The sequence below is a fragment of the Scyliorhinus torazame genome, chromosome 9, assembly GCF_047496885.1.
Source record: "Scyliorhinus torazame isolate Kashiwa2021f chromosome 9, sScyTor2.1, whole genome shotgun sequence".
In the NCBI taxonomy this organism is placed as follows: domain Eukaryota; kingdom Metazoa; phylum Chordata; class Chondrichthyes; order Carcharhiniformes; family Scyliorhinidae; genus Scyliorhinus; species Scyliorhinus torazame.
The window spans coordinates 243,957,422-243,981,210 of NC_092715.1; the positions used below are offsets into that span (position 1 = coordinate 243,957,422).

The 23,789-nt window shown below is 51.1% G+C and overlaps 1 long non-coding RNA gene across 3 annotated transcripts in view; it reads right to left on the reverse strand.

Annotated features, from left to right (window-relative positions):
* LOC140429777 (uncharacterized) overlaps window positions 1-22,200 on the reverse strand; it is a 90,250-nt gene extending 68,050 nt beyond the window's left edge. For 2 of the 3 annotated variants that reach the window (XR_011949192.1, XR_011949190.1), the window contains exon 1: window positions 21,926-22,200. This is a non-coding gene — a long non-coding RNA (uncharacterized lncRNA). Of the gene's footprint in view, window positions 1-21,832 lie in introns of all 3 variants that reach the window. The other variant, XR_011949191.1, reaches the window with a different exon arrangement.
* Window positions 22,201-23,789: the final 1,589 nt, after the last annotated feature.

Here is a 23,789-nt window from a genome sequence, read left to right on the forward strand (position 1 = left end):
GCCTGTGCTGCTATTGTCACTATGTTGATTATTATGGTTGCTTCTGTATAATTCTGCAGAAAGCAGGTGGAGAATCGAGACCACAGGAAAAGATTACTGGACCCAAACGGTCTACGCTGGCATCTACGCTCCACATAAGCACCCAAACCCAACCGAACTCTGTCAAATACTTCTATTCCTTTCTCCCCTGTATGTTTATCCAGCTTCTCCTTAAATGCCACCACTTGCCTCAATCATTCCTTACGGTAAGGAGCTCAATTTTAATTTTCCTAAATCATGATAAAGAGAGTCAACTTTGAAGGCGATGCCAAATTAATGGAACCAGTCCAGATGATTTTCCTCAATTTATTTTCCCAGTGCTGCTCCCCTAGCCGTAAGGATGTGCAAATAGCCTCTCAACCCCAGTCTGCAAGTTGGTGTTGAATCGCCTTTCCCTCCCGCCTATAGATAAAGAACAGCTAATGCTTCCCCCAGGCGTTAGACACCGGCACACTCTTTGTGAGCAACCAGGGAGTGCGTGATACAAGGATGTTCAAGATTAAAAAGCAGCAAGGCAAAGATGAATAAAGGAGAATATTCGTCAGGTTTAGAATGCTGATATTGCTCAACATTCTGGCAGCAAGATACAGTCAATGTACAATCTGTTGAGCTGTTGTTTTGCAAACTGGCCAAGCTCCTGCGTAGGGAGGAAGTGGAGGGGGTTGGGGAAAGGGGAAGAGGTTGGGGGGAGGGGAGGGGATGTACAAGCTTTCAGCAGGGACACAATGACTGCGGAGGTGTCTGGGACACAGGTCAGAATATAACCGCATTAGTCAGAATGAGCGCTGGATACATCCAACTATTTTTCCTTGGTCCCAATTATATTTTTTGAACAAATACCATTTTTTACAGAGACAATGTGACGCTGCCATATTTGGGAAAAGATTGGAAAATCACAGCTGCAACATCACAGACTGAAAATCCCAGCTGTGATTAAGTTTACCGACAGAAACAATTCTGTTTGTTCGGAGTGAAACTTCTTTTTGCTAAAATTGTCGTCAGTAGGGATATCGAACCTCTGAGGCAGAAAACCAGACTGCTCTAACATGCAGCCTTTTATTGTTTCAGAGTAGTGTGACACAGAGCTGTACCATGGTTATTTTTCAATCTTTTCTTTCAGGTTTCTGCAGATATGGCAACCACTCCCACCCCAAGCAGCTTTTCCTTGATACTGCCCGACACATTGCACTTCCCTGCATCATACTGCATTCTCCTCCATCATGGGTGGCACGGTGGCACAGTGGTTAGCACTGCTGCCTCACAGCGCCAGGCACTCGGGTTCGATTCCGGCCTCGGGTGACTGTGTGGAGTCTGCACGTTCTCCCCGTGTCTGCGTGGATTTCCTCCGGGTGCTCCGGTTTCCTCCCACAGTCCAAAGATGTGTAGGTTAGGTGGATTGGCTATGCTAAATTGTCCCTTAGTGTCCAAAGGTTAGGTGGGGTTGCGGGGATAGGGCAGAGTGGTGGGCCGAGGTAGGGTGCGCTTTCAGAGGGTCAGTACATATGCGATGGGCTGAATGGCCTCCTTTTATACTGTAGGGATTCTATGGAATCTGGAGATTGTGCTTAACACTTTGTTGCCCCACATTCTCCACTCTCCCAGACACTCTTCTACATTTCACGCCACTTCCTTGCACATAGTTTTGCATGTCCTCCACACACTACCAGCTCCTGCACACTACTTTCACATTCTGCTGTTCTGCCAACACTAAAGCCCTTCACACTCGACACTCCTGCATAGTGCCTTATGACTTGGATGAAGGGACTGGGTGTATGGTAGCTAAATTTGCTGATGACACAAAGGCAGGTAAGAAAGCAAGCTGTGAAGAGGGAGCAGAAGTGTCTGCAAAGGGATATAGACAGGCCAAATGAGTAGGAAAAACACTGGCAAATGAAATATAATCTGGCAAATGTGAGCTTGTCCGCTTTGCCAGGAAGAATAACAAAAAAGCAGAATATTTTTTTTAAATAAAGAGACTGCAGAAATTGTACAGAGGGATCTGGGTGGCCTGGTACATTAATCACAAAAAGCTAGCACGCAGGTCCAAGTGATTGGGAAGACAAATGGAACGATGGCCTTTATTGCAAGGGGATAAATGTGTTGCTACAACTGTGCAGGGCTTTCATGAGGTTACATCTAGAGTACTGTGTACAGATTTGGTCTCCGTCCTTAAAGAGCAATTGGATAATTGCATTGGAAGCAGTTCATAGAAAGTTCACTCCTCTGACAACTGGAATGAAGGGGGTTGGATGATGAGGAAGCGGTGACCATGTTAGGTCTACACTCATTGGAGTTTAGACGAATCCGAGGCAATCTTAGTGAAATATATACGGTTGTGAGTTGAGAGGGTGAATGTTGCTGGGATGATTTCCCTCGTGGCGAAGTCTAGAAGTAGGGGCAGAGTTTAAAAATAAGGGGTCTCCCATATAGGATGGAGATGAGGAGGAATTTCCCCACTCAAAGGATCATTAGTGTTTGGAATTCTCTTCAATCCCCAGAGAGCAATGGAGGCTGGTCAAGAATATATTCAGGATTACGTTAGACAGATTTTTGATCTATGAGAGAGTCAGCAAAGTTGGGTTAAAGCCACAATCAGATCAGCCTATTCCATTTCTTACGATCCTAACCTCCTAAGCAGTTATGTACATGATTTATCTACCATTTTGGCTGCCACACCGTCCTCCATAATCTACATCCAACACGTGCCATTGTTCTGCAAAGGCCAGATTTTTATACGCACCCAGGAATGGGTTGGCGGGTAAGGGTTTTTAAAATTGGGTGCCATGGCACTGGTGCCATGCGTGTCACTTACCTGCCAGCCCCCTACAGTTATTATAGCAGCAGCAGTATAGGTGGTGGGAGGCTTGCTTGCCCGTGGGCCAATTAAGACGTGTACGTGACCAGTTAATGTGCACTCTTTCTCTAAAGCAGGGGAAACCAGCACCAAGGGTCCAGGCCACCAGGTGAAACCTGGCATCATGGGTGGACTAGGCTGGACTAGTTCAACTCCCTCAATTTATTCCTCACACCTGCGTTTCTCCTCCCCACCCAACATTTCGATCACCGCTCTTCACGCTGGTGGGATATTACAGACCCACTGATGGCGCACCCCACTGCGAATTTTGCGGCAGCTGCAGGATATCATGGTTGTGTTGTAATTCACCGACTGACCCCTAGGTGTCTTATTAGCATAAAATGAAGTGTTAGAGTCAAGTGACCTCAGACTGACTGGAGAGCTGGAAGAGAGAGGTTGATTGTGCATGATCATACTGTTAACCATCTGTTGTTTTGTCTATAGTTTACCCACGGTTAATGCTAATAAATTGTTTATAGCTTTAGCTACAAGTGTCCTTGTCATATAAATCAGGCCATCCGACAAGAACATTACAGCAACAAAGGGTGTGTTCAACAAGAAATCATTGACAAAGGCGGGACCCGGTCACTGGTCAGCTGCCCTCTGCTGCTGCAGAACATGTTGCAGAGGAGGAGGAATATCCAGTCGAATATCTCTTCCATGACCCTGAGAGTCCCTCCATGTCCCTTATATACCCCATGCCATGCCACAGATCCCTATGTCCTCATGCATCCCCATAGATGCAGTTTAAGCAAAAACTGAGATACGTTTTGCTGTTGTCATACTTGTGGTTATATTTTTGATAAGTGTCTTGTTCTAAAACCTATCTGCCTTTTTTAAATTGAAGTGGCCTTTGATTTCTGCTCTGTTAATTGAGATAAGAAATAATATTCAACATTTCTTTTGCAAATTATGTCAGTGGCAAGCACTTTCAGGTCACATAAGCAAAGACCATTGGTATTTAAAGCTTTGTTTATTCCATCATAAGGACAGGGAGAAGATTTCTCTCCATTTGTTTGTTGTAAATTGGAATTGTAAAGGTTCTTTAAGTACCCATGACCATCAATCGTGGGAGCATTTTCCACAATGGAATCTTATATGCACCTGAACCCCACTGAGCAACCCATGAACTTTAATGCAGTGTAGGCTTATTTTAATATGTTTATGGAGTTCCTCAATGCTGAATGGGCCATGGGCAGGAGGATGGGGGGTGGGGGGGGGGGGAGGGGGTGACAAGGAGCAGAGCCGCATTATAACACACCAACAGCCTTTGAAGTGATGCCATTTCTGTCTAATAATAAGATTTTGCAGCACAGGAACCGCTTTCAAAGGAAGTGATTGCATTATCATAGGTACAGTGAGAAGTCTTACAACACCAGGTTAAAGTCCAACATTGAGTCCGTGCATTCAAAGAATCATCTTGCATCATTGTCTTTGTCTATATACGTGTTTCTGGAACCCACCTCTCCATTCACCTGAGGAAGGAGCTGCGCTCTGAAAGCTAGCGATTCGAAACAAACCTGTTGGACTTTAACCTGGCATTGTTAGACTTCTTACTGTGCTCACCCCAGTCCAACACCGGCATCTCCACATCATTATAATAGGTGGCCTTGTTCAAAAGAGAGGCCTATTCAGGAAGATGGTCCTTGAATCACCCATTTCAATTAGCATGCGCTGAACACCTGGATTCTTTCCTTGACATTCCAGCGACAAATTGAAATGAAGCTGGGCCCATTACAAGCCAAGCACATGATGCCGGTTTTGACTCTTGAGGACCACAGGCACTGCAGGAGCTGTGCTCTGGTTGTGTAGACAAATGGGATCCTGAGCAGGGTCCAGCCATCAGTGCCATGCACCCACTGTGGGGAACTGCCTCCCAAGGCACAGTGACACAATGGGTGCTGAACATTACATTATAGGAAGCATTGAATCCCTCAGATAAGATATCTAACCAAGGTCCCATCTGTACCCCCCCCCCCCCCCCCCCCCCGGTGGATGTAAATGATCCCATGGCACTACAAAGAGATGGAAACCTGGCCATAACCCTCAACCTCGGTGATTAAAATCGATGACCTCACTGCTGTTTGTGGTACCTTGCTGTGATCAGATCGGCTGGTTGCCTTCCCTACTGTGAACACACTTCAAAAACATTTCACTGGCTGTGAGATATTCAGGTCATAAAATACATGGCGTCATTATTTGCTCTGATCGAGAATTTACTGATCTCTGCCGTTAATTAGACTTGCCCTGGCATGTTCACGCTTTTAAAGTTTTTGGGCAGCAAGTTGGTGAAAGTAGGCGTTGATGACACCAGAGTGAGGGAAACAGGGCACGTAATAATTAATTTGGGTTCACCAGGCCCTCCAGTGCTGTACCCGGAAAACTGGCCACTGTTCCCCTCACTGTGATGTCCTTTCGTGCTGCTTTTCTTCCGGGAAATGCATTCCATACTTTCCCTGAAAGTGGGTGAGTGCAAACTACAGATGTAGCATGATCTGCTTCGGGTCTCATCCTCGGCCCATTTCTCCATACTTCACCGCCTTGCGCTTTCTTTTTCAGTCTCTTGTGAGAGCCTCCCATTTTCATCTTGAATGAGCAATGAGCTACGTGATGAGGAAAAGGAATTCTTGAGATGGTTTCCCATGGCTTGTTATGATATGCAGACATGCAGATAATGATATACAGACAGGCAGCTAATGAACACAGAGAACAGGACATGACCAATGAGCAGGCAGGATACTCAGTGGTGGTATCTCACTATAAAAGGCACAAGGCACTCACACTCCACTAGTCTGGTTCAGTTAGACAGCGTGAGCACACTTAGGTTTGCAGAGAGTCGAACTCATAGAGAACTGTGCTAACTGTGTTCCTGGTTCAATAAATCAGATTGAACGTCTGGAGTATCTTTTAGTTAAAGCTGCATCCAGTTGCAGCCTGTGTTATCCCAGACTACATAACACAACATGGCTTTCCTCATTTGCTTGAAGTAAACACAAGTTCTCTTCCCAAAGGATCCTCTTCCTCCTGCAAGCAGCCATTGTCCCCCGAGGTTGCAGCTCCTCTGTCATCACCACCAAACCTGCTCTGGTTCCGCCCCCGGCCATGACTCGTAACTCTGAGCATGGACTCCTTCCCTGGGCCTGGGGCGGCTCACAAAAGGGCAGGGGCGGCTGCTTCCTGAGGACTCAAACGACTCTGCTGCCCTAAATTACACATACAGCTCCAATAATATTGCGCTGAATCGATGATTCAGCCTTCAGTTGTCACCTTTAGTTCCTCCGGGCGCATTCAAATCACGACGATAATCAATTAGCCCAAACGATTGTGTGCTAAATCCACACCTTCAAACAGGCATTTCTTATCAGCATTTGCTTTCATCCTATGGCCCAAAGAATCCCTATGCATCTACACCACACTAAGGTTGTAGGAAACACAAAGTGTAGCTGCATTTTCCTCAAGCTGCTAAGATTGAAGGGGACGGGTGGGCAGTATAACAGAACTACAGTTTAATTCAGTTTAAATGGAAAAGGTGGTATTCGTATATCGGTGGAATGTTAGCAACGAAATTGCATATTAAAATTTCTACCACAGTGTAATTGATAAATAAAGTAAATAAAAATAAAATAATCTTTATTGACACAAGTAGACTTTCTTTAACACTGCAATGAAGTTACTGTGAAAAGCCCCTAGATGGTAGCTTTCTCACAGAACATGCATGTTCAATAACCACAATCGTCAGAAAAGTGACAATAGCATGGGTAAAGTTCATACAATTAAAAAGTAGTTCAACTGTTATAACCCTACAGGAGGCCCAGGGATTTGCAACCTCAGAGTCCCTGAGGCCTCACCAGGAATACGATTTACCCAGATGAGAGGGGCAGGGTTACCCCCACCCCCTTTCCTAGGACTGCTGGGACATAAATACCGCGGCCCGGGTGTGGGCCGGGTGCGGGAGACCCTTCGGGGAGCAGGACGTGTAAATTGTAAGGAGAATAAATCAAAGGGGGGGGGGCACGGTAGCACGGTGGTTAGCACAGTTGCTTCACAGCTCCAGGGTCCCAGGTTGGATTCCCGGTTTGGGTCACTGTGTGGAGTTTGCACTTTCTCCTCCCCGTGTCTACGTGGGTTTCCTCCGGGTGCTCCGGTTTCCTCCCACAGTCCAAAGATGTGCAGGTTAGGTGGAATGGCCATGCTAAATTACCCTTAAGTGTCCAAAAAAGGTAAGGTGGGGTTACTGGGTTACCGGGATAGGGTGGAGCTGGAGGCTTAGGTAGGGTGCTCTTTCCAAGGGCCGGTGCAGACTCGATGGGCCGAATGGCCTCCTTCTGCACTGAAAAATTCTATGAAAACCTTTCTACAGTCTTCTTTTCTGAGTGGTCGCTTGTCTGAGACTTAACAGCAACATAATCAAATCCACTACAACAGCTCAAATCACATAGGCTATGATATTCTATACCTTCTTGAGCTGGCGTTGGGTGTAACAACATTGATAAGTACAGAGTTTAGGGCAGAATCAGGCTACACCCAGTTTCCTCCCAATAGGCACAGCCATGGCAAATGTTAAGAGGGAGGAAAGGGATTCTTCCGCCCTTGACCACCTGCTGGTCCTGCCTTCATCCTGGGAACCTATTTGGAACTGGATTTTACCAGCCCTCTGGGATGATCCGGCAGACAGAGTGGCTGGTGAATTGGGAAGGGCTGGAAGGGATGGGGTGCCCCTGGTCTTCCTGCTCCCATGCCATTTTTTTTAGGGAAGATGGTCCTCCTGCCCAGAGATTATCTGAGCCTTCAGGGCTAATTCCGGGCCCCTGTTATGTTACTCTATGTCCCTGACCCGTCCTTCTTGCTCTGCCCAGTTTGTCCTATCTGTCTCTTTGTTTGAACCAAAATGATGTTTACCCAGATGTGTTCTGGAGCTGACAGGTTTCCTGCCATAATTGATCACTTGGTTATATTTTTTATTCCTCACCGTCTCTTCCTAGTGTCAGGCAGTGTGAGATCTGGTTAAAGAGAACTGGTTTTGCTGCCCGTCCTTCATGTTTTCATAGCTGAATCACTCTTTACTTGTCCTCAGGAAGATACATTAAAGATGGGGTGCTTGACATCTGCAATGAGCTAACGGTCAGCACGGTGGCACAGTGGTTAGCACTGCTGCTTCACAGCGCCAGAGACCCGAGGTCGATTCTGACCTTGAGTGACTGTCTGTCCGGAGTCACCCCGTGTCTGCGTGGGTTTCCTCCGGGTGCTCTGGTTTCCTCCCACAATCCAAAGATGTTCAGGTTAGGTGGATTGGCCATGCTAAATTGCCCCTAAGTGTCCCAAGATGTGCAGGTTAGGTGGGGTTGCGGGGTAGGGCAGCGAAGTGGGCCTCGGTGGATTGCTCTTTCAGAGGTTTGGTGCGGACTCAATGGGCTGAATAGACGCCCCTACAGTGCAGAAGGAGGCTATGATAAATGTTTCTCTTAAGACAAGGGACGGGATTCTCCGTTAGCCGATGCCAAAATCGGAAAAGGCGATTGGGCGGAGAATCGGCTCCGACCCCAAATTAGCGGCGGGTGCCGATTTGATGCCAAATCACAATTCTCCGTCACCTCAACAGCGGCGTCAATGCGGACTGGAATGCACATTCAGTAATTTGCATATCATTAGCGGGCACGATCTGGTATTCTCCGGGGCCTCCGCGATTCTCCATCTCCAATGAGCCGAATTCCCGATGGCGAGGCTCACTTGTGCTTTTAGAAATCGTGAAACCGGCATGGCGGCTGCTGAGGGAGAGAGAGGGCGTACGGAAAGTGTCCAACATCGGCATAGTTTTCGGTCAGTTGTGCTGTTGGCCGAGGGCCTTCTGCCAGGGCGTGGGCTGTGGGGTCAGGGTGGACGGGCACGGAACACCATTACCGCAGTCGGCAAGGCAGCCATACAGCTGCGCACGCCGCGAACAGCCCACTTTGAACTTAGTGCCACAGGTCGTTTGGGTGTCCCCCCCCAGGGCACCCCCCTCGGGGCCCTCTGGCCCCAGCCGATCCATCAGCTGTATGGGCGCGCTCCAGCACAACCAGTGCCACCTTATTGGCTGGGGTGAGTATGTGCGGCTGCAGCTTGTCAGCTTCCTGAGAGTCAACCACAGACCCTGCGAATCCCGCACCATTTCTCATCGGAATCGATTGTGTTCCGCGGGGTGCTAATGCCAGCCCCTCAATAGTAGTGGAATCCATCCAGGTGCGCCGCCAGGTTTTCTGTTGTGAAAGTCCACAAATTCTGCGTTGGCGTCAAATTAGTCTCAGAAGCAGAGAATCCCGCCCAAGGTATTTAAAAAATACTGGTGAGTGAATTTGAGAGTGTGAGAGTTCACAAAGTTGATTTTCCTCTGTCTTTCACTCAGTGAGTTCTCACTTCCTTGTCGAGTGAAGATAAGGAGGTTGAGTGCCTACGGCCAGTTTGTTGTCTTGGCATTGCCATAGTTCACTGGGAGGGAGGAGGGTAGTGTGTTTCCAAGTCAGAGCGAAGCCTCACTTTATGCTGCATCAGCTTGTTATCTACAGCAGCGACCTCACCTCAAAAGTACTTAATTAGCTGTAAGGTATTTGGGAACATCCTGTGGCCGTGAAGGATGCTATATAAATGCAAACCTTTCTTCCCTTCATCAAAGTGTCAGCGTGGCTCAATGGTAACACTCTCCTCTCTGCGTTAGATGGCTGTGAGTTCAAGTGCCACCCCAGAAACTTTGAACAGGTAATCCAAGCTGACAGCTCAGAGCTAGCTTGCCTGTGGTGAATTTTCACTCGCAGCATTAAACTGATCTCCTGACTGTTTGCCCCAGTGGGCATAAAAATTCCATTGCAACCATTCAAAAAGCAGAGTATCTCCCAGCAACCGGACTAACATTTATCCTCAACCAACACCAACAGAACCGATTCTGGGGCGGGATTCTCTTAGCCCGGAGCTGGGCTGGAGAATCCCCGTGACCGGCGCGAATCACACCACGCCGCTCCGACGCCACCACGTGATTCTCCGCAGAGCAGAGAATCGGCGCCATTGGCGCCGAGGTGGTTGGCACGGCGACGGTCGGGGGCCGCTCTACGCGGCACCCCCCCGCCGATTCTCGGCCCGGGATGTGGCGTCGTAAAAAAGCCAAGTTGGCGCCGTCCACACCTGCTCTCAGCCGGCGGGAACTCGGCGCGGAAGGGACGGGGGGGGCGGCCAGTGGGCGGGGGGGGGGGCCTCCGATGTGACCTGGCCCGCGATCGGGGCCCACCGATCGGCGGGTCGGCCTCTCTGGCTGGGGGCCTCCTTTCTTCCGCGCCGGCCCCTGTAGCCCTGCTGTGTCGGAGCCGGAGCGTTGAAGGGAGCCACTGCGCATGCGCTCGTTGGCGCCGGTGCCACTGTGCATGCGCGGACCTCGCCGCGCCCAGCTGACACCGGGATCAGCAGCTGGAGCAGTGTGAACTGCTCCAGTGCCGTGTTGGCCCCCTGTCGGGGCCAGAATTGTTGATCCTGAGGCCGTGTTGACGCCGTCGAGAAACGCGACGGTGTTTCTGACGGCGTCAACACTTAGCCTCAGGATCAGAGAATCCCGTCCCTGGTCTTTTATCCACTGCCCTGCGGGGGGTCGGAGAATCTCGCCCCACGTTACTGATTTTTTTTTTTAAATTCCAATTAAGGGGCAATTTAGGTGGCCAATCCACCTACCCAGCACATCGTTTTGGGTTGTGGGGGTGAGACCCGTGCAGACACGGGGAGAATGTGCAAACTCCACACGGATAGAAGAGACCCATGGCCGGGATCGATCCTGGGTCCTCAGTGTCATGAGGCAGCAGCGCTAATCACTGCGTCACCATGCCACCTCCTGGTTACTGACGGTTACACAACCCCAATCTCTGGTACTTCCCTTGTTGACCGGCTGTTGTCTGTCCTTGTATTTGCTGCTCACTTCTTGTTCTCAAAATGTATTGGTCACAGTCTGTGTTCTCTGATTGCATTCTAGCACAGCCAGTCATTGTACCTGAAATTAAATCGAAACCCAAACATTTATAGTCAATGTGTAGTGTCATGTGAGAGTACCTTTAAGAAATGGGTGTTTAAGAAATGTACCTTTAAGAAATGGGTGTTTATCAGTGATGTGAGAGTGTGGGTGGAGCTGGGCTGTCTGTCAGCTTTTTACTTTTGTTTTAGGCTGTTTGCTGCAGGGTGTGTTTTAGTTTCGTTTTGAGAGCTGGATAGCTGCAGTCACAGCCAGAAGGTGTATGGGTCTCTCTCTGTAATCTAAAAAACTGTAAATTGCTCCTTTGGTGATTAAAACTAATAACTGCTCTCAGTAGTGATTTTAATCTGATGTGCATCTGTTAAAAGTTCTTTTTTAAGTCTTATGGATGTTAAAAGGACAGCTTAAGGATTACGTAGTGTTGTATTCTTTGGGGGTTGTATTTGAATTAATGATTGCTGAGATGTTCACTATGTTTTGAAAAGGTTAACTTGAGTTCACAGAATAAACATTGTTTTGCTTTAAAAAATACTTTTCCATTTCTGCTGTACCACACCTGTAGAGTGGGCCGTTTGCTCCCCATACCACAATCTATTGAAAGTTGTGGGTCAGGTGAACTCCATGATACACTTTGGGGTTCTCTGAACCCTGGTCCATAACAGTGGCCCCTTTAACTGAGGGGTCAAACCGTAATATGACAGGGCAAATCTTATCCCCACAATGTCCATCGCAGTGAGACCAGGCATCACAATCGATTTGTAAACTTGTTAAATTTGAGGCAGGAGGCCTCAGTGAAGGAAATGAAACTGCAATGACCGTTACTCTCTTGAAGATCTATCTAGGAGTAAATGGCGAGGTCTGAACAAGTTTACTTTTTGAAGGAAGCATGAACAATGGTAACGCCATCAGCCGATACATTGAATGGACGGTTGTGGACATTGAAAGGTTTGTCTCAGCATAGTTGCCTTGGACTGTTATTTATTGCATACATAATTGCATACTGCTGCAGAGTAGGGTAGAATAGTTAAATCTGTTGTCACAAGTAAATCTTCCATGTCATTGTTCATAGGTAGTGGGTCCCTGAAGGCTGGTGTTTGATGGTTAACCAGCTCCATGCTCAGGTTCCTCCTCGGAACCTTGACTGACTGTCTAACTGTCAGACTGGGAGTTTGCACATGACCAATTCTGTAATTATATTCAGAAGATTGCCATCCTTGGTAGATCTCTCATAGTATTGTTCAGAATATTCTAGAAGTTGAGCCAAAAATTATCAATGTTTTCTAGACCACTCATAAGTTCCCATGTAAACATTTACCTACAGAATATAATTTAATAAAACTGGTTCAGTACAACCTTTCTCTGGACCAAGGGCTTGTTGAAAGGTCTCGGCTCCAGCAACACATAGAGCCCCGGCAAGAATGAGATTCAGCTCCATCTAAGACCCTCATCGGCACCGATTGCCTCCCCGGCTTCTGGCCCCAAGCCAGCATCAGGGGATTCTGATCAATGGCATCCGGCACCACCAATGATCTGGAGTGTCAGGCTCAACACTGCTCCCATCGCAAGATACACAATTCACTGTTTCAAAGGACATTGAAGCTTTGGACTCATCCTTAACCAAGAAAAGAACAATCAGAGAAGGCCAACAATCCAATTACCATTGCCTACTCCCATGTTCGCTAGGTTGCAACCACATGGTCTTCATATTCTTGCTAATTCAGTCCAAATTTGATGTCCAAAGGACTTTTAATCAATTTAATCAAAGTACGGTTGCTTTAACTGAGGGGTCAGAGTGAGACATCACAGGGCAGCTCTCACCCTCACACTGAGCATCAGGGTGAGATTGATTATCACCACGGCCTATAACTTCCTAGCTCCCCAGCATCGCATTTAGGAAGTACTCCAATGATGCACTGGAAATCCCTCTAGGTGGCCCCGATGTAAGGGTTTACCCAACAATTGCCCAGAAGTGCTAACTTCCTCTGGACAACTGCACTGGGCTGGGAACCATCCGATAGAAGTGATTAAAATCGCTAACTTCAGATCGTTCATTCAATTTTACCCTGATAGTTAATCAGAAAGAGCTAGAGGGGCAAAACCACATCTAACTCAGAGTAACCATTTAAAAATCCCAGACCCAGCCTCCCACAGCACCCCCCCCACACATAGGAGACACCCCAGGAGACGGGCTTCGGAATTCCAGCGTGTGGGTATGTCCGTCGAGAGTGCCAATCTGCCCGCGGTTGACACTTGAATGATTCTGACTATTTCTTATTGGTAAAAAGGCTAATTAATGATCCTTTGATTATAGATTTAAAAAGCTCAGTTCAAAAGTCATTTTAAAATGGATTCCATCATGACACTGCAAATCTGTACAAATTTAACATCAGTTTAGAAAATATATAGCTTGCAGGAATAAGTCAAGGCAAGACACAGCATTTGCAACAGTTTGCAATCGAGCTAAGCAAATGCAACATTTCTACTGAAGGTCAGGTTGACATTAGTGATCATATGAGCCTTCCATTGTCCGAAAGAAGGAATTATAGAATAAAGCGCATACCAGTCCATGACAAGAATGGATTTCGCATACCAATACTTACTAAAGAATTCACAGAAGCAACATGGCTGATAATTCTAAGTTAATGTTGCATATTGAAGAATGACAACCCAATTATCGAATCAAATGTATTGAAGACTCATCCAAACCAATCAACATGTTACAGGGGTAGGAATAGATTGGCTTAGACCGATAACAAATTCCTTAAAGGTAATAGTTTTAGGCTGTTATTTCATTCTAGAATCATCCTATACTTTTTGCCTGGAAGCTATCTTCTATCTAATATCTAGCGCCCTACTTTCTACGATCTACTTTAGCCTACGCAGCTGTCTTGCTTCATGCAAAGAAACCATTACTGTTACAGTATTTTGAATCAAGTCATCTGTAAGTTACTAAGGATAATCTGATTCTCAACAGTTTTTTGCAGGAAAGGGCTGAACTGAGAACCTTGTCAATTCTGTAACAAGAATTTCTTTTATAATCGATCAATAGAGATCAAATAAAATTACTTTGCACCGAAAAATATAGTCAAAGATTCTACATTGTTAGTTGCATGGTGTGGCATCACAGAAATATATGTGCAATAACAGAAAGTGTAGATCTATCAATTTGGCGTAGTTGGCAGAGTGGGGACAAGGCAATTGCCGAGCCAGCCAAGAAGACTGAAGAAAGGCCAGAAGAAATCGGAAGGCCGAACATCGGCGACTGGGTAAGAAACCACCTTTTACCTCATTAAAAGTCTTAAAACCACAACTGCTCATGAAATGTCCCCCTCCTAAAAGAACTTATAAGGAGGACTATTAATTCGGGTACACCGGCGCACAACATATAATCAACAGACATGTTGTTCGGTGTGATTTGGAATAGGGCACGACGTATCAGCGTTGAATTTGGTTGGGCGATTCGTCGATATCTGAGTTCCGGTTATGACCACCTGTTTGCGACCCAAATTCGAAGTTTCTCGGAAGAGTTATGGCAGATGAATGTCCAAAAAAAGCCCCTCCCTCATCTAAGGATACATCAAAGCTTCCTACAACCTCAAATGGAGGCCGAGCTGTACCAGAGGTATCTATTGACAAAACTTTGGGAGATCTTAGATCTTTTATTAATAGACATTTTGGATTGTCCAAAGTAGCTACGAAAATTGAATCTAAAACAACATTCCTAAGGGACAATGGTCCATTGATGACATAAAAAGAGTCTTGGGAAAAACTACACGATTGACCGATAAAAGACGTATGAAATGGTCTTTTATAGTAATGGGACAGCTCCATAAGCGACAAGAAACAATCACAAACACAAAACACAATTGCGAACTTAAATCTGCCAAAGAAAAACTCGTGGCCAATTGCGAGCTGCAAAATCTAAGCTCGAAAACCTGATCAACCTGAAATACTATTGGCAGACTGCAACTGAAGAACTCAGCAATTACTATTCTCAAATTGGTGAACTCCAAAAGAGAAATACTGACTCAGAACCCACAGTTCAACAGTTAAAATCACAAAATGACGGGCTAAAAACCGAAAACAGCCATTTACTTAAAGAAAAGTGTACTTTGGAGAATGAAATGAACACCATGAAATGTCACAACAAATTGCTTACAGAAAATTTAACAGCTCAAAAGTCGACAAATCTGGGGCGTCATTCTCCGACCCCCCGCCGGGTCGGAGAATGGCCGTTGGCCGCCGTGAATCCCGCCCCCGCCCCCGCCGAAGTCTCCGAAGGGAGAAAAGTCGGCGGGGCGTTAATGGCGCCGCTGCCGCGGAGAATGTCACGGGTCTGCGCAAGGCAGCCGATTTTCGGCCTGCCGATATTCTCCCTTCCGGATGGGCCGAAGTCCCGTCGACGTGATGACCGTTCACGTCGACGTGAATCAAACCTCCTTTTCATCGGCGTGACCCGGTGCTCCAGGCTCACGCCGACCAGCGAGGAGGTGAGTGACGGCCTGGGGGGTTGGCTCTGGGCAGGAAATGGCGTGGCCGCAGACTGATTGCGTGAGGAGAGGTGTGTCTCGGCTTGTGTGTGTGTGTGTGCGGCGGGGGAGGGGGGGTGGTTAGAGTAGGCTGGGCTCCGGGGGAGTGCCGGGAGGGGGTCCGTGCCGGGGTGGAGGTTGGGGGGGGGTCCGTGCTGGGGTGGAGTTTGGGGAGGGGGTCCGTGCTGGGGTGGAGGTTGGGGGGGGGGGTCCGTGCTGGGGTGGAGGTTGGGGGTTGGGGAGGGGGTCCGTGCCGGGGTGGAGGTTGGGGGGGGGGTCCGTGCCGGGGTGGAGGTTGGGGGGGGGGGGTCCGTGCTGGGGTGGAGGTTGGGGGTTGGGGAGGGGGTCCGTGACGGGGTGGAGGTTGGGGGGGGGTCCGTGCTGGGGTGGAGGTTGGGGGTTGGGGAGGGGGTCCGTGCCGGGGTGGAGGTTGGGGGGGGGGGGTCCGTGCTGGGGTGGAGGTTGGGGAGGGGGTCCGTGCCGGGGTGGAGGTTGGGGGGGGGGGTCCGTGCTGGGGTGGAGGTTGGGGGTTGGGGAGGTGGTCCGTGCCGGGGTGGGTGATGGGAGGGCAAATGAGTTGGTCCACCTGGCCAGGTGCCAGCCTCCAACAGTTGGACCCATGCGGTCCATGCCACCTGGCTGGGGGGAGGAGGGGATATGGGCAATGATGACATGTCGTCGTTCCCCTCCCCCCCACCAGGCCGTCATGTTTTCAGACCATCCAGCGATGTTGGCCGCCGTGGTGGCAGCCGCTCATGTCTATGTTGCCCTGGATGAGGAGGAGGAGGAGGAGCGTGCCAGAGAGGCGGCGCAGGCTGCCGCAGAGGGGCAGGCGGCAGCCGCCCAGGCTGGAGGGACACCTGACCGACAGGACGAGGAGGGGGAGGAGGACGTCGTGGCCCCACGGCAACGGAGGCACCCGAGGGCGCCCCGTGTGTACCGGCCCCGGCAGTCATACCAGGACCTCACGGACCGGGAATGCAGGAGGAGACTCCGGATGAGCCGGGAAACCGTGGCACACATCTGCCACCTGCTGGCACACCTGTCACCGCGTGGCACTGGTGGGGGACACCCTCTCCCCGTGTCCGTCAAGGTTACGGTGGCCCTGAACTTTTATGCAACGGGGTCATTCCAGGCACCGAGTGGGGACCTGTCCGGCATATCGCAGACATCGGTGCATCGGTGCATCCGGGCAGTGACAGATGCCCTTTATGCCATGGCGCACCGCTACATCCGCTTCCCCGTGGACCGGGCCAGCCAAGATGCCCGGGCCGTGGGCTTCTCTGCCGTTGCCGGGTTCCCCATGGTCCAGGGCGCGATCGATGGGATGCACGTCGCCGTGCGGCCACCTGCAGAGAACAGGGCCGTGTTCACTAATAGGAAGGGGACCTATTCAATGAACGTACAGGTGGTCTGCGACCACCGCATGATGATCCTGCACGTCTGCGCCCGTCACCCAGGCAGTGTACACGACTCATTCGTGTTGTCGCGGTCATCCATCCCCGGCATGTACGAGGGACGCCATCCCCGGCTGAGGGGCTGGTTGCTGGGCGACAGGGGCTACCCATTGCGATCGTGGCTGATGACGCCTATACGGAGGCCACGCAATGAGGCGGAGAACCGCTACAATGATGCCCATGTAGCGACAAGGGGAGTGATCGAGAGGTGCTTTGGCGTGCTGAAGATGCGTTTCAGGTGCCTGGACCTCTCTGGGGGCGCCCTCCAGTATCGGTCAGATAGGGTCGGCCGCATCATTGTGGTGTGCTGCGTCCTGCACAACATAGCCCAGCAGAGGGGCGATGTGCCGCAGGCAGAGGAGGGCGGAGTGGAGGAGCAGCAGGAAGAGGCCCAGTCCTCCCCAGATGAGGGGGATGGGGGCAATGGTCAGGGCAGACGGGGTAGACACAGGCGGGTGGCTGTCCACCGTTACCGGCTGGCCCAGCGGGCACGGGACAGACTGATAGACGCCCGCTTCACTGACTAGATGGGCGTGGGAATCGGGTAGTATGGCCACAGACCGCACACCATGACAACAGCCGACCACCCACACCCCCCACCCATCCACCCACCCAGCACCCTCACCCCCCTCCCCAACCCCACACACCCCACCCGCATGCACACCACCCCCCCACCCCCAATTGCCGATCCACCGGCGGCACAACGGGCCGGGCTCACCCAGTTGCGGGTGGACGCGTGTCTATCGCAGGCCATGGAGGATGATGACAACCCGCCTCCGATGAGCTCCTGGCTCTACATCGTTGGACTATGTCTGACCCATGGCCACAGTACCACCATCCACCCGGACCATCCCTGCATGCGGCTGTGACACTGCAGCGCACGGTCCCGTCCTCTGCCCGGGGGATGTTGATGACGGCCCAGGGGGAAGGGGGCAGACTCACCTGGGGCTGAGGTAAGACCACCTGTCACACACACACTTGCGCTCAACGTACATGACACGCCCGCACACTTTGGACAGAGCACAAAGGCAGCTTCGGTAGGTTTAACATTGACTTTAATAACCAAAGGAGTTCATGCACGTGCCCTAGCCCCTAAAACTCATCTGTGCCCTGCACCCGTGCCAACTTACTCAGTGTCTAATTGTTTGGCCTTACGGGCCCTTTGACTACGTCTACGTGGTTCCCCAGACGGTACAGCAGAACTGGAGGTGGACTCCTGTGATTCCTGCCCTCCGACACCGGATCCCTTTGGCAGCCGTTTCCTGGGGCGTCCTGGCCAAGATGGGCCAGGCTGCGGCCCGGGCGACTGGGATGGCGAGCTGCCAGCCTGTCCTGCCCGCCACCCGATGCACCTGGGACGGAAGGGGGGGAGTCCGAGGTGTCGCGGTGTACCGGGACCTCCCCTACAGAGGGAGCCGGGACGGACCACACCACCTCCTCCTCCCTCGGGGTGCCCGATGGCCCCCAGGCCTCTACATGGGTGGGGGATGCGAACGGACTGGCCATCCGACGCGCCCCCGACATCTGGCGCTGCCAGTCCTGGAGGCCCGTGCTGGTATCGACAGGGGTCTGCAGGTTTGCAGCCATGGAGCCCAGGGGGTTGTCGAACCCTGTCTGCGACAGTGCGACGCCAGCTCGCACATGGCCACTGGCGCCGATGCCCTCAGCGATGGCCTGCTGAGACTGGGCCATGGCCTGCAGAGACTGGGCCATGGCCTGCTGAGACTGGGCCATGGCCTGCAGAGACTGGGCCATGGCCTGCAGAGACTGGGCTATGGCCTGCTGAGACTGGGCCATGGCCTGCTGAGACTGGGCCATGGCCTGCTGAGACTGGGCTATGGCGTTGAGCGCCTCTGCCATCTGGCACTGGCTCATGGCCTCCTGTGAGAGGGCAGCCATTTCCTGGGCCACAGACGCCGCCTGCACGGAAGGCCCCAGGCCTCGCAAACCGTTCCCCATGTCTGACACCGTCGCACCCATTGCCTCCACCGCGGACGCCACCCGTGCGGTGTCAGCCTGGGTGGCACGCATGACCGGGACCACTCCCAGCTCCTGGACGCGGGTGGACTCCTCCACCTGCGACCGCAGCCGCCGCAAGCCACCCGTCACCCTATTCGCTCGTCTCCGTGTCGGTGGTTGCATCGGATCTATGTGTGGGTGTGGTAACTGCAGGAACCCGGGATCCATCTGGGCGGCAGATGTTCGCTTGGCCTGGGCTGCCCTCCGACCGCCCGGTCCCTCTGCTGCTCCTACCTCCACCTGCTGTACCGGGACGGCTGTGTTGTGCGCACCAGTGAGTGTACCAGACGCCTCATCACTAAAGTGCCCAACCGTGGTGAGTGTTTCTGCGATGGTGGAGGGTGTTGGTGACAGCAGTGGCGTTGTGTCGTGCTCTTCGTCCCACTCTGAGTCCATGGCACTTTGGGGTGGGGGTTCGTCTCCACCCATCCACTCTGAGTCACTGTCCGGTATTTCGTCTTCCCGGGTAGGGGTGTCCTGGGTAGTGGTGTCCCGGGTAGGGGTGTCCTGGGTAGTGGTGTCCCGGGTAGGGGTGTCCTGGATAGTGGTGTCCTGGTTAGTGGTGTCCTGGCTCGGATGTGACGGGGGCCTGTGGCTGCCCCCCTCATCGCTGGGTGGTCGCTCCCGCACGTGACGGGGGTGTCGTCTCCCTGTTGCTCCAGGTCTCTCCGTCTCCCGTGGTGTGCGAGGGGCATCCTGCGGGCGTCGCATGCTGGAGGGTGCGGGTCTCTCCGTCTCCCGTGGTCTCCGAGGGGCATCCTGCGGGCGTCGCATGCTGGAGGGTGCGGGTCTCTCCGTCTCCTGTGGTCTCCGAGGGGCATCCTGCGGGCGTCGCATGCTGGAGGGTGCGGGTCTCTCCGTCTCCCGTGGTCTCCGAGGGGCATCCTGCGGGCGTCGCATGCTGGAGGGTGCGGGTCTCTCCGTCTCCCGTGGTCTCCGAGGGGCATCCTGCGGGCGTCGCATGCTGGAGGGTGCGGGTCTCTCCGTCTCCCGTGGTCTCCGAGGGGCATCCTGCGGGCGGTCTGCATCTGCGGGGATGGGTGCCTGGACGTTTGGTCCTGCGATACACAATGAAGCATGCATGGTTAGACATCAGGCAGTGATCAGGTGATACGGGGGAGGGGGATATAGGGGAGGGGGGATATGGGGACGGGCTGTTGGTGGCTCACTTGCTCGTGGGGCCCCGACCTCTGCATCAGCAACCTCCCGGTCCTCAGGTCCGCCAGCCAGTTCCAGGGCCCTTTCCTCGTGTACGGTCAGTGGCCTCTCATCAGCGGGCCCTCCTCCAGTCCTCACATGCTCCCTATTGTTGTGTGCGCGCTTCTCCTGTGGGGGGGGGGGGTGGTGGCAGGGGTAAAAGGCAACAGTGTTAGGCAGGTATATGAATGCACGCCATCGGTTGCGCGTGCATTGCAGAGGTTAAGGTTAGGGCTGGATTCACTTGGGGATATGGGGGATATGGGGGAGGGGGGATATGGGGGAGGGGGGGATATGGGGGAGGGGGGATATGGGGGAGGGGGGGATATGGGGAGGGGGGATATGGGGGAGGGGGGATATGGGGGAGGGGGGATATGGGGAGGGGGGATATGGGGAGGGGGGGATATGGGGGAGGGGGATATGGGGGAGGGGGGGATATGGGGGAGGGGGGATATGGGGGATATGGAGGAGGGGGATATGGGGGAGGGGGAATATGGGGGATATGGGGGAGGGGGGATATGGGGGAGGGGGGATATGGGGGATATGGGGAGGGGGGATATGGGGGAGGGGGGATATGGGGGAGGGGGGATATGGGGGATATGGGGAGGGGGGATATGGGGAGGCTCACCCTGCCTGCTCTGACGAGGTCGTTCACCTTCTTGTGGCACTGGGTGCCTGTCCGTGGTGTTAGGGCCACAGCGGTGACGGCCTCTGCCACCTCCCTCCACAGACGCCGGCTGTGGCGTGGGGCAACTCTGCGGCCGTGCCCGGGATACAGGGCGTCCCTCCTCTGCTCCACCGCGTCCAGGAGCGCCTCCACATCGCGTGACTCGAACCTCGGGGCTGAGCGACGGCCAGCCATCAAGTCGGGTGTTGCGGTCGGGTGTTCCGGTCGGGTGGGGGGGAGCTGCGCGGCCTTATGAGCCGTCACGCCGTGCAGCGCGTATGACGCTGCACGGCGTGAACCACTGCGCAAGCGCGGATCCCGTTACGTCGCTGCTAGCCCATTTCGGGCCGCAGACTATCGGCCCATTTTTATGACGTGACGCAAGTGGGATTTGCGCCGTTTTTTGCGCCGATCGGCGGAGTTTCCGCCGATAACGGAGAATTTCGCCCCTGGTTTTAAAACATCAGCTATATCTCAATTCTCCAAAGCAAACAGCACCGCCACAGGCAGCTGCAGAAATGATTTTAACTAAAACTGTACCAGTGCCAGCTCCGGCACTGTTGCAGGCCGCTAGTGACATGAAAACTATGAATACCCTGATAGGAACTCCACAAGGGGTGTCTGGCCAAATAGACTATCTGTCCGTTCGCGGCTCAAGGACTCTTGTCCCCGAAAACAAACTGTTGTCTCACTCTAAGACCGACCAAGACATGCTGCTGGCCCTGATTCAAAAGCCTCTCATGGCAGCTTTAACAGACTCCGAGATTGTTAAACAAAGGAAGCCTGTTAAATTGAACAATGATAATTACGAAAAAGATGAACCTAGTGGCAGACAAAGTGTAAAACTTAACCCATTAAGCACCAAACAGCTTAAAGTTGAAGTGACAAAAACAACAGCCTGTGTTCAAAACCATTTAAAAGATCTCACAGATTATGATGAAGTGTTTGAAACAGTTTGGAAGGAGTTTTCTGGAATGGAATTCCAGGGAGAATACAGGATTTGGGATACAAGTAATTCAGGACCATTTAAAACAGCTTTTGTCACTGGTTGAAGACCAGAACTGTCTACAGATTTAAACTTGGTCCTACCTGACTGGGAGCTAGAGGGTACTACCTTCAGGACTTTCATAGAACAATGCATTAAACTGGACTGTAGCTTGCAAGTTAAAAACCGTAACAGACCTCAGCCCCAGTCCGAAATAGCAGCTGCTAAAAATAGCACAGCAATCGAAGCAGAAATTACTACTTTTCCTCCTCCGGTAACACTAACTCCGACCCCTGTTTTTACTCCGATAAAGAATTCCAGAAAAGATAAAGAATGCCTTTTCTGTGGTGAAAACGGGCATTTTGCGAATTCTCGCACTTTCAGATTACATGACTACAAAATGGATTCCTACGACCAAGACCCACCCCCAGACTACAGAGATACGCCCCAAGTCACGTGTCACCAAAAAGGCTATAGCTACCCAACACAATAGTTCATTGCCACGAACCATTGACTTGAGAAGGGCAAACTGTCTTTTGATGAATGATACTTTATTAATTGTTGTAAAAAAATTAACAAGTCTTGTTAGTTATGCTTATCAACAGATTATGCATGGCAAGATTAATAACTTCGAGCCTGGCGAATCCACCTACAGAAAACCATGTCCATTCAGAGCAAGATTGATTCAGTCATATATTCAACAAGTTATTGTGTTTGGTATTTTAAAATAATGTTTAAAATTAAGTTAGGATATTAAATTAAACTTTATGCAATGTAAGGCTCTGATTTAAAAAAATTTTTTTTAAAAAGCAATCCATGTTGAGGACAGACTGTCCCCAATACAAAGATAAGGACGGGTTTGGCAGCAATCCAATTTTAACTCGCCAGTCCATTCCAAGTTATCTGCCCCTTTTTGGCTCTGTACAGGAATTAACCAGTTCAGCGGGCTTTTACTATTAAATTATTTTGCTGGTAGGGACAGCTGGTTTTCAAACAGTCGTGCCAGATTGGCTTCAGCAGTCACAGGATGTGGAATTTGTTCTAAAAAATATTTTGAGAGTCAGTTAGCAATTCATTGCTCAGTTTTAATAAGCCTACAGAATCTCACTAGTAATCAGACATTTATGGACCGATGGTAAATAGAGGAAATTGCCCAATATTCTTCTTATAACGGAACTTATTTTATCTGTAACTATCATAAGACCATAAGACCATAAGCCACTCTATCCAGGTCTTGCAGTATCCTGTCCCCCCTCATCCTTCTAAACTCCAACGAGTACAGACCCAGAGTCCTCAACCGCTCCTCATACGACAAGCTCTTCATTCCTATGATCATTCTTGTGAACCTCCTCTGGACCCTTGCCAAGGCCAGCACATCCTTCCTTAGATACGGGGCCCCAAACTCAAAATGGGGTCTGATCAGAGCCTTATACAACCTCATAAGTACATCCCTGGTCTTGTCCCTCTTGACATGAATGCCAACACTGCATTTGCCTTCTTAACTGCCGACTGAACCTGCACATTAATCTTAACAAGGATTCCCAAGTCCCTTTGTGCTTCTGATTTCCTAAGCATGTTGTAGCCACCTGGGTTGGCCAACTCCCGACGTAAAATGGAGAACAGCAAAGGCTGCAGGGAAATTCCGCCAACAGAGGCAAAAACTAGCAGGTGCAAGTTACTGTGTATTAAACTCTGCAAAAGCCCAGACAGCATCGATACAAGCAGCCGTCTGCATAATAATGTAGCAGCCATCTAAATACTAATGCCCGATCCCCGGGAACAATCAAAACATTTGGGATAAACAGAGCCAAGCCAGACTCCTCGGCGCCAACAGGAGCCAACAAAAAAGAGGTTAACGGACACCTCAAGGCCGCCCATCGATCAGGGAACTGCTCCAGTATTGGAGAAATCGAACCAAGTGATTGGAACGAAGTCCAATCACTTGGAACCAGGTACAGGGTCCGCCCCGAAAGGCGGACAGCCCCTGGGGACTATAAAGTTAAGCCCCCAAGTTCAAATCGTCCTTCTTGACCGGGTCACTCATCAGCGCGAACCAAACCT